This window comes from Silurus meridionalis, chromosome 24 (genome assembly GCF_014805685.1).
Source record: "Silurus meridionalis isolate SWU-2019-XX chromosome 24, ASM1480568v1, whole genome shotgun sequence".
Taxonomy (NCBI): domain Eukaryota; kingdom Metazoa; phylum Chordata; class Actinopteri; order Siluriformes; family Siluridae; genus Silurus; species Silurus meridionalis.
The window spans coordinates 2,720,807-2,732,336 of NC_060907.1; positions in this window are offsets into that span (position 1 = coordinate 2,720,807).

An 11,530-nucleotide genomic window follows, 5' to 3' on the forward strand; every position below is an offset into this window, starting at 1 on the left:
AATGTATATATCTGTGAAGAATGTGCAGTGAATGTTAAATAGTTAAAAATGATATGTTTATTACAGTGAAAATGTGCAGAAAACTGAATAATCAATTACACTAAATATATGTACATATATGTTAAATAGGAGGCAGGATGTGCAGTATATAAAGTATATGTAGACACATACATATAAATAAAATGTTAGTGCAGATGTAAATAATGCACAGTATTTGTAGAGAATTAGGTGTATATAAATGTACAATATGCACATAGTATGTACAACTTTACAGAAGTTATATACAGTGTCTATACAGTGATCTAATGATGTAGTGTAGAGTTCAGTAGTGTGATGGTGGTGGTAAAAAGCTCATCCTGAACCTGCGTATGTTCCTGTATCTCCATCTTGATGGAAGAAGGTTAAACAGTTTGTGACTGGGATGTAAAGAGTCCTTGATGATGTTGTGAGCTCTGCACAGACATCTGCTGTGGTGAAGGTGTACAATGGCAGGAAGTTGAGTGCCAGTGATGCTTTGTAGGGCTTTACGTTCACACACTGTGGAGCCTCCGTACCATACAGTGATAGAGTTAGTCAGGATGCACTCAGGATGCACTCAGGATGCACTCAAACTCCTTAGAATCCCTGGGGACAGATGAGCTTTTTTAAGACTCCTTAAGAAATACAAGCACTGTTGTGCCTTCTTAAGCGGAGCTGAAGTGTTCTGGTGCCAGGATAGTTTCTCATAGATGTGAATGCCCAAGAAGTAGTGGGCAAGTAGTGGGACAAATGCAAGTGTGATTTTGTCAGGGAACCACCAGTCATGCATCCCTTCAAGGCTCTATCTCCCACTCAGCCCTGCTCTAATCACTTACACCTGTTCCCCATTACCTTTCTCCTTTATAAGGTCCCGATTTCACCTCACTCACGGTCGGATCTACTTATTGCCATAAGAGATCTACCGGACTTCCTACCACTCGTATGCTCCGAACTTCTATGTTTCATGGTCCATGCTCCATGCTCCAGAGGAAGTGCTCAAGATAGGTTTGCCTTTAAAGGTTCCCATTGGCGATCATCCCTGGACTACCCACATTATGGATTATACCCGCTCTCCGGTTTATACTTCTCCTCAAGCCTCTGCCTTGTATATGTTCATACTAAATAAAGGCAAGGAGTTTGACCATACTCCGGTCTCTGACTCTTGGTCTATCCGTTGCAGAATAGCAAAAAAAAAATTTGTGGCACTTACCAGTGAGCTGCATCTATGGTGAACTATTTTTAAAAAAGGCCCGCGGGCGACTCGTGGTCCTTGTGAGTGATCCCTGGTTTAGAGACAGTGGCATTGATTAAAATACTGGAGGTGGAGCTGGAGGTAGCAGAGCTAAAGGTTTTGAGATTTTTGTTGGGAGTGACGACGATGGACAGGATTAGAAATGAGTTCATTAGAGGGACAGCACATGTAGGACATTTTGGAGACAAGGTGAGAGAGGTGTGATTGAGATGGTTTGGACATGTGCAGAGGAGGGACATGGGGTACATCTGTATCAAAATGCTGAGGATGGAGCCACCAGGAAGAAGGAAAAGAGGAAGACCAAGGAGGAGGACAGGGGGGTATGGCCAGAATTAATGTGAGATGCTAATCCAAAGGCTAGGATATTCTAAAATAAAACTAAGCTACTTTTATTGGATGTTTATTTACTTGGAGAGAAATCCGATCTATTGGTGTGGTGTTAAGAAAATTAAAGTAGTGCACGGCATGATGTTGTGAGCGTTTATCTAGTGTCGATTATAACTGATAGGATAAAGCCCCGCCTTCAATTCGGTATCCAATCAGAGAGTGTAGTTTCCTGTGTCTCTTCACAGTCCATCCGTAGATATAAAATATTTTACACTTCTTAAATCCCCCTTTCATTCACATGGACGGTCTTCAGCTACAGATAATAAGATTATTATTATATTTTACGATCAGAGCACAGAGATTTTCTCCCATCTAACATCTGTCAGGACACGAGCCGTGCTCGTGATTGCGCCGATTAGCTGAGCTCGAGTCGCTGCTTTTAATTTGCCAGAGTTAAAGTTCATGAAGCGAGATCTTTTTAACGAGATGAGCACCTATAACGGATTCCCCTTCGTCCCACAATCATTTCATACCGAATGACTTTGAGCTGTAAATGAGTTTAAGAAAAAAAATGAATGAAAATGAATTTACATCACACTACACACGCAGAATGCAAAGGATCTCAACGCCACATTCAGACCCCGAGCCTTAGCCACTAGCTGTTCAGATTCATTATCCGCTTCACCAACGCGGAGAATTTTAGTCATGTCGTGTTCCCCGAGCTGAACTCAGTACTTTATGTACAGATTCAGATTTGAATAAAACACATTAGTGCTGATGATCGTTGTGTCGCTGTACACATGATCTCCATTTGTGATTAGTGACTTTAAATCTAAACAGCGGTGTACTGTGGATGCCGAAGCAGTTTCCAGATATCAGACAGACAGACAGACCGACAGATAAGCTGCTACAATGTAAGTAGATAGAAGTAAAGCACTATACATCACACTTTTAATAAAACACCTCATCAGTAGTATAAGAGGAACACAGGGGGTGAGGTATGTGTGTAAATTGTGTATTTACCCAAATGTATTCTATGTTACTGTCTACATGAAAGGAGAGGCCTAAAATTAAAACACCTGCCACCCAAAACCATTCCTCGCTCTGTTCACCTACATTTTATACAAATCAATAGAATTTTATGCATGAAAATATAATATAATACAATATAACATAAACTAAACTACTACTACAACTAAAGGTTATGTTTCTTTTTTATATATAGTACTAAGTTACAATTCCAGATGGTCCCCGAGTTACGATGGTTCGATCCTAAGATGACGATAGCTATACGACAAAATTGTGAAAATATTTTACATTTCATGCAACCACTCTCGCTAGCGATCGACGGAGTAAAGTTGTTTTAGTGTGCATTTTTTTCAGTTTCAAACAGCAATTTTAGTGGTATAAGCGTCTTCCCAGCGCCCAAGAACGTCTCCTGCTGGTAGGGAGAAAAAGAAGAGAAAGCCATCAGTTTAGAGCAGAAAATTTTAATTATAAATCAGCAAGAAGTAGAAAAGCCTGTCACAGTCATAGCACCATCGACTTACGATACTTTCGATTTATGATGGGGTCGTCGTGACGTATCGTGATGTCGGGCTGAACACAGACACGGGGAATACAGTGTGTTTATTGGGAGTTAAAACGAAAAGTAAAAATGTAAAGAAAGGTGTATAGTAGTTGTTAATATAAGATTGTTGATTCAAAAGCATCAACCAAGTCTGATTATTGAACAACACAACACTATGTTTCCACACGGACGGTTAATGAGGTGACACTGGAGAAACTGTACCTCTTCTAACTTTTATACGGATTCCATAAGCATAGAATATTTTATTCAATGTGATTTATTTACAAGTACACATTTCAAGTTTTCTATTAATGTATTTATTATGTCTGTGAGGCAAATATTCACTGAGATTCAGGTTGTTTTATTTATGTGTCTGTGAAGAGAGACGACAGAGAGCACCCCCTGTCTGTTTCCTTTATTTTACAAGATAAAAAGTGTATGAATTTATTTTAATTTTTATATCTAATAAAGATAATAAAGAAAGGAAGCTGTGAATAAACGTGTTGGGCTGAAGGTTTTAGTTTTGCCTCTTTATATATGAATTAATATTTTTTATAAAAATTGGTCAAACAGAAATGCACACTGCATTAATCACACACTAATAAAATTAGTGCCGTTATAATGCATTTGCATTCATTTTTACAGCCCTTATTAATATATTAATACAAAACAAATGTACTTTTTTTTACCGAATGAATGTATCCGGGCTGAACATCCACCAGGATGATGATGATCAGGAATGTCTCTGTTCTCAGTCATGTTTACATCACTGACTCCCTCTGTCTCATCCACATTAACCCCAGACTTCTTACTGCCTTCTGTCTGCTCATTGTGAGCTTTGTGAGGATTTATTTTGTGTCAATTTAATTGATTACTCAATTTAATTAATATAACAAAAGGTTTATTGCATTATTTTGCATTATTCTATTTTTATAAGATTCTATATTCTATATTATTTAACCAAGCAGACATTTTTATTTAAAATTGTTTTAAAATAATGTTAAATGTTGATGATCACAAATACTACTACTAATGATAAACTGCGTTTAATAAAAAATGACCATCCTAAAACTGAACCGAACTGTGAATTTCAAGTACCGCTACACTCCTTAAATAAATAAAATAAAATAAATAAATAAATAAATAAATAAATATACCATAATATTTATAAATAAATATAAAATCCAATAATATAATGGTATTATATACAAAGCCTAATATATTTTAACATATGCAATATATTAATATTAAATAAATAAATAAATAAATTATTTTGTTTGTTTCAGAGCATATTTCATCTGAAAATATTTATTATTCATAAGTTCTAAATAAATAAATCTCATCCTTATTACTTATAAATGAACTGTATTATACCTGAAGGAAAAATAAAGACCAGATTGTGTGTGTGTGTGTGTGTGTGTGTGTGTGTGTGTGTGTGTGTGTGTGTGTGTGTGTGTGTGTGTTTGTGTGCTGTTGATATTTAACTGCACCTTCATGGTAAAAATTACTTCAGAAAATAAAATTTTCTGCTTCTTAATTACATGGTGTGTAAAGTCTTTAGTAAGAAAAGAAAATAATCACCAAGAGCAAAGAGTTACTAAACAAAAACAAAACAAAAAAAAAAAAGGTAAATTAATGAGAAAAATGCTTCATCTCTATCCACATTTTCTTATAATTCTTTCTCCTAATATTTTACCAAATTATAAACAAATAAGGGGACGAATGAAGAATTTACTGCCATGTCAAGAACAGTCAAGTCAAGTCAACCAGTAGATCAAGTGTAGATATTCTCTAGAAGTGTTCAAGAAAAGCAAAACTGAACCACAAACCAGGTGAACAACAATCATGAAGGACGAAAACAAGATGAGAACACCATATCGAAAACTTCAGGAGTGACACTAATCAGGTGAAACATAAAACCGGCGATCAGTGTAGCACATGACTTGAAATGTGGCAGTGCAATGCCTGATGGGAAAGTTAGTTCCCTAGGACAATAGTAAATGTTGGAATTACTGATATTCTGAAATGGATTATTTTATAGAGCTTATACATCATGATCATTACACAAACAATAGAAATGTTGAAATAACTCAAATGACATTGAATTCTATATGCATAGTCAGTACTATGGATCTGGTCCCCTTATTTGCGCTCTTCTGGGAAGACTTTCCACAAGATTTTTGGAGTGTTAGTGTGGAAATGTTGCCATTTCACTGATAGCACTGATGTTGGATGAAAATTTCTGGCTCACAATTTCAGTTTAGGTTCATCCCAAAGATGTTCAACAGGGTTTAGGTCAGTGTTGTGGGCCAGTCATCTTCTTCAATACTAAAATCCAAATATATCTTTATAGACCTTTTGTGCCCTGGGGCACAGTCCTACTGGAATAGGAAAGGGTTTTGTGGGAGATGGTTGTGTTGAAGTTCGAGCTCAGACATTATGCTGAAGCCAATAACGAATTTCTGCTTTGTGAACCATAAAAGTAAAACATTGGCGCTTCAGTTAAAAACAATTAAAGTCCACCAGCATGAGTCGTGTTTCAACCTCTTCCCTGCTCCCGGCCACTTATTGAGGCAGTCTCCACTGTCATGATGCCAAGATCCATCAGCGTTATCGGGTCTCCTAAAAAGCACAATGCACGCTCAGGTTCTCTTAATCGGACGTTCGTCCACCTGACAATGCACACTTTCCAAAGGATCTCTAATCTTCTTGTTGTGTTAAATGAAGAAACTGATTGATTCAAAAATCGACATTTTCTTTAGTGACATTATTCGCATCGAGCTAAACGAGACGATTTTCCGGTGTAGAAAAACTACATTCTCTCATCTGGGACTGTAGAAGATATTGTATCAGTGAGCACCATCAGGAGAAAATAAGGATTGCAGTATTTCCTGGAGAGACTGAACATCACTAAAGCCTGCAGGAGTCTGCTGTATAACACCAGAATAAGAATTATTTCAAGGGTCAGAGAGAACGCTGGATTGTGATTGGCTGGAAGTTCAGACGTGGGTTTAGAGCGTTGAAGACACAAGCAGTTTGCAGTTGACAGTTAAATGTAAATGAATGTGCTCTTGTAACCATAGTAACATCCAGTTTCAGATCCATTCAGAGTGAGCTATGTTTCCTAATGATCTTCCCGAGCTCCCTTGACGAGTTTTGCATGTTTCCAGCACATGCAAAACTTATATGGGGAATACAGGGATTTTGATCAATGGCTCGAGGTACAAGATGAATTTCATTAACTGGAGAAAAACTCAACTCTAATCAACTCAACTTAATTCAACTCAACTCAACTTAACTCAACTTAACTTAATTCACCTCACCTCACCTGTACTCAACTCAACTTAATTAAAATCAACTCTTCTCAACTCAATTCAACTCAACTCAACTTAATTCAACTCAACTCTTCTCAACTCAACTCAACTCAACTCAACTCAACTCAACTCAACTCAACTCAACTCAACTCAATTCAACTCTAGCTTTGTCTTACACAGTATACAAAACATACACAGTATACAAAAGAACAAAATGCCGTTGCATAGAGAGAAAAAAATGTCCAAAAAATAAACTAGAATGAAAAAATCCCCAGGAGTAACTCCAACAGCATCATTATTAGTAGAGGCGTGGCACAGATAGATCTATGGATAAATCTTCTGGAACTACTTTATCTCTGGGTGGGATTTGGAGCTGCAGAATTCTAGCTCTAAAATGCTGTATAGGAAACGTATAAGGAAAATGAAGTTCTGCTCTGCGAACAGTAATGACAGCTTTACATGGCAATTCTGGGAAGTGACCATAATAGAAGGTGATAGTCTGTGGCTAGGTGTGAGGTCTTACAGCATTATAACACTTCACTTCGGTCTGTTCTTCATCTCCGCTTTGTACCGATGCATAAAATCTGGAAATCTATGACATTGAGAGAACATTTCAAAAGATCTATAATGGTTTTTCCATGTCTGTGTTGTAAAGATGTGACCAAATACAAATACACAGAAATCAGAATAGACAGATGATTTGCTTTACACAGATGTGGACAGGAAATGCTGTGAGACATAAAGCTCATGGGCAAACCCAGGCTGTGTTAATGAACATTTATTTAGCATTCGTTAGTTCATCTGAATTCAGAAAAGTGGCCAGGTAATGGTGTGTTTGTGTGTGTGTGTGTGTGTGTGTGTGTGTGTGTGTGTGTGTGTGTTTATTAATGCTGGTTTATTGATGTAGCTTTGCTTATTCTTCACCCTTGTTACCCATCACTGTAATGTTTCCTGTAGATGATGTGCCATAAAGTGAGACAAAATCAATAAAAGAGAGAGAGAGAGAGAGAGAGAGAGAGAGAGAGAGAGAGAGAGAGAGAACATGAACAAATGCAGATTAATTAGCTGGGTTGAATAACAAAAAGAAGAAATGCACTAATTTACTCACTCCCTCATTATTCCCCCCGTTCTTTTCTCTTGTCAATGTTTACTGTATATTAGGTAAAAGCTTTAGTACTGTTTGTTGAAAAAAGTTGGGGGGCAAGAGAGAGAGAGAGAGAGAGAGGGACAGAAAAACAAAATAAAAAATAGATGAATGTGGAAAAATATGAAGGAGATAAAAGGAAATTTGAATGAAGAGAGAAAGAGGTGAAGGGAAGTGGAAAATGAGCAGAAAACGGAATGGGAAAATGATGTAGAGAAAAGAAAGAAAGAAAGAAAGAAAGAAAGAAAGAAAGAAAGAAAGAAAGAAAGAAAGAAAGAAAGAAAGAAAGAAAGAAAGAAAGAAAGAAAGAAAGAAAATAAGTACTGTGCAGTATTTTAATTTATAACATTAACATCAAATTCAACTCAAACAAATATACAGTACAAAATCAGTACATTATTTGACTAAATTCACAATACAATTCTTTATGTAAATAAAATAAAATACAGTACCTGTACCGTAATTTATCTGATGATGAGGAAACAGTACAGTGTATGATACTGTAGTGTATGCTGTGCAATACGATGATAATCCTGTAAAGGTGGAGGCTCATCCACTCCTTTTTGGAGAGCCTCATCTTTCTCCATCATTTCCTCTCCTTCTTGCACTGGTTCCTGACGTAGCGTTTTTGCAGGACTGAAAAACATTGTTATAGGTAACTGTTGTCTTTCATGTTTTAATTCAAACAGCGATTTTGATGTACGGCAAAAAAGCACCGTCTAAAGCATTTCGGAATCTTAGGGACTGTACCGTGTCTGTATCACGTTCAATAAATTGTTGTTTCAAAGCAGTAATCAGATCACCTGCTTCTACTAACATCTCTAAAGTTAAGCCATCATCTTCTTCATGCTTTTTCTCCATCCTCACCCTCCTCCTCCTCGCTTGCATATTTTGTCAATTCAATGAGCTCCTCTTCATTCAGTGTTTCTGTTTCACCTCCTAATAGCTTCCCCCGGTTTCGCTGCATTTTGCACAGCAACAGAATGAATATCTTCCAGAGAGAAGCCTTGAAATTTTCATCCTCGTCCATTGCACTAACCATGTGTTGCAGAGAATTCCTCGTATAAAGTGCCTTGAAGGCACGGATAACCCCTTAAACCATCTGCTGGAGAAGTGAGGTTGTGTTGGGAGACAGAAACTTGACTTTAACGCATGCATATGACAAGTTGATGGCGTGGCCCCCAGCATTATCCATGATTTATACGACTTTAAATTCCAGTCCGAAATCATGTACGTATTTGCGTGTTTCAGAAATGAAACACTGATGAAAACAGTTTGATATTAAATCTTTTGTTATCCAAGCCTTTGGATGTGACATCCAGACGAAAGGCAACAAATTTGATTTTTAATTTATTTAATGCTCTATGATTTGTCGACTTGTATATGAAGCCTGGTTTTATCAAATGCCCAGAAGCATCGCCACACATTATTAAAGTCATTCTGTCTTTTTGCGCTTTAAATCCTAGTGCCTTTAAATCTTCCTTCATACGTTTTGGATGGCATTTTTTCCCAATACAAGCCAGTCTCATCCATTTTAAAGATTTGTTTTGGCTTGCACACATTCTCCTCGATAATTTTCTTTAGTATTGCTGGATATTGTACTGCCGCATCGATATCAGCAGAGTCTGCTTCTCCGTGCAAGTGAACGCTTTTAATTTGGTATCTTTTTAAGAAGCTCTGATACCATCCTTTGCTGGCTTGAAAGCCTTTTGACTGATGTTCCTGGCTGTGGTCAGCTTGAAGTACTTGCTCTCTTCTTCAATTTGACTATATTACCATCATGCATTAAATTTTTTTTACTAGCATCCTCGATCCTCAGAGACAAAGCTCCTTCCATTTTAACAATGTTTTTATCTCGAACTTTTGATAAATTTTTTGCACAAACATGGAAACTGATAAATACTGCATGCCATATTTCTCTTTTTTTCTTTTTAATAGATCGTACTGTGCTTTCTTTCATTTACATCAAAATGCTTTCCAACCGCAGTATTCAACTTTCAAGTACATACAGAACTTTAAGTTTCTGATAAAGAGTCATCACATTTTGCGTACGCAAAACAATAGAAAGTTGAAGTTCTCATCACATTAAGATTAAGACAAAAAACACTCACGATTCAGTTGAGAATAATGCGATAAAAAGAGATACAGTAGTTTGAAACAATGCTTTAACGAAAACGCCTTTGTTCTGAGAGGAATTGCTATTGGCTGAGCCATTTGTCCTCGGCTCCTGATTGGCCTGAAAAATAAGCATGAGAGATGGTTCCTTTTTCAAGGGGAATTGTACATGTACTGTGGTGTAAACTCAACAACAATTGTGAATTACTTGTCATAAATGTTTTATTTACTACTTTAAATGAATAATACAATAATAAAATAGTTTTTCAAACATTTTTATGTCATTTATTGGTACAAACTCTGTTTGCTCGCGGCTTCTAATGAACTTTCAGATCTTTTGCGAGTTACTCTTCCAAATAAAAAGTCGCAAACTATCGAGGTCAGGATTTTTAAGGTTCCACTGTGTATGTGTATATATATTCGTATGGAAGGAAATGGAATCAAGGAGACAGAAATAACGGACTGTATACAAGGTGGTAACATACAACGTGTTCTGTGGCATATATAACACTGACACCACCTCGTACATACATAAATTAAACACAGGGGGAGACATGAACAAACATGTCAAGACAAGAAGCAATAATGAGACGGGATGGAGACATTACACGGGGAGGTGGCAGCTTAGTGGTTAAGATGTTGGACTTCTGATCAGAAGGTTGTGAGTTGCCCCCTTACCTGCTCAATTGTATGAATGAGATGATTGTAAGTTGCTCTGGATAAGGGCGTCTGCTAAAACGGCATAAATGTAAACAAAAACATATACATGTGAGACAGAAGTTGTGTGATGAGACGGATTGGAGACTACACATGGTCCATTCTCAAAAAAAGGCCCAGTAACAGTTTTATTCCTCAGGCAATTACCCTCATTAACAACTTACCTTAATGATATACCCTGCTTCATATCTATAAGTACTGCATTATGAACAGTCAGCCATCACTTCATCCCCATAAGTTACTCACACGATTACTGCTGTCTGTTGCACAAAAGTCCTAAAGAACTCTTTATCTTATGTGATACTATTACAATAGGTTACTGTTGTTTGCACTCTAACACTTTATGTACATTACTGATCTGTCATATACTCTGTATATTGCGGTCGTATTTAATCCTCATTAATGTGTTAATTAACACTTTAGGTTAAGCTAAACATAAATCAAGTCAAGAAGCTTTTATTGTCATTTTAACCATATATATCTGACGCAGTACACAGTGAAATGAGACAATGTTCCTCCAGAACCCTGGTGCTACATAAAACAAGATAAAGCAACTTTACAGAAAACACAGAGTTAAGGACTAGTAAGTGTCCTCGCCACATAAAGTGCATCGTGTGCAACCTGGTGCAAACAGTGCAAGACAACACAAGACAGTGTAGGACAAATACACAAAACACAAAATAGTGCCACCAGTGTGTAAAAGAGTTCTAAATACAGGAGTGAACCTGCAAAACAGCAGTAGCAGCATTTAAAAAAAATGTGCAAAAACAGCATGTAAACAGTTTGTACTAATGAGGTGATATAATATGATATAATATGTGTGAAGTGAGTACGGTTGTGTGTTTGAGTCCGGGGTTGTACAGATCAGTCACACTGTGTGTGTGTGTGTGTGTGTGTGTGTGTTTTAGTTCAGTTCTAAGTTAAGAAGACCAATGGCTTGAGGAAAAAAACTGTTGAACAGTCTGGATGTGGCGGGCCGAATGCTTCGGAAACGCTTTCCTGATGGCAGGAGGGTGAAGAGTGTGTGTGACGGGTGTGTGTGAGGGGTGTGTGGGGTCGTCCACAATGCTGTT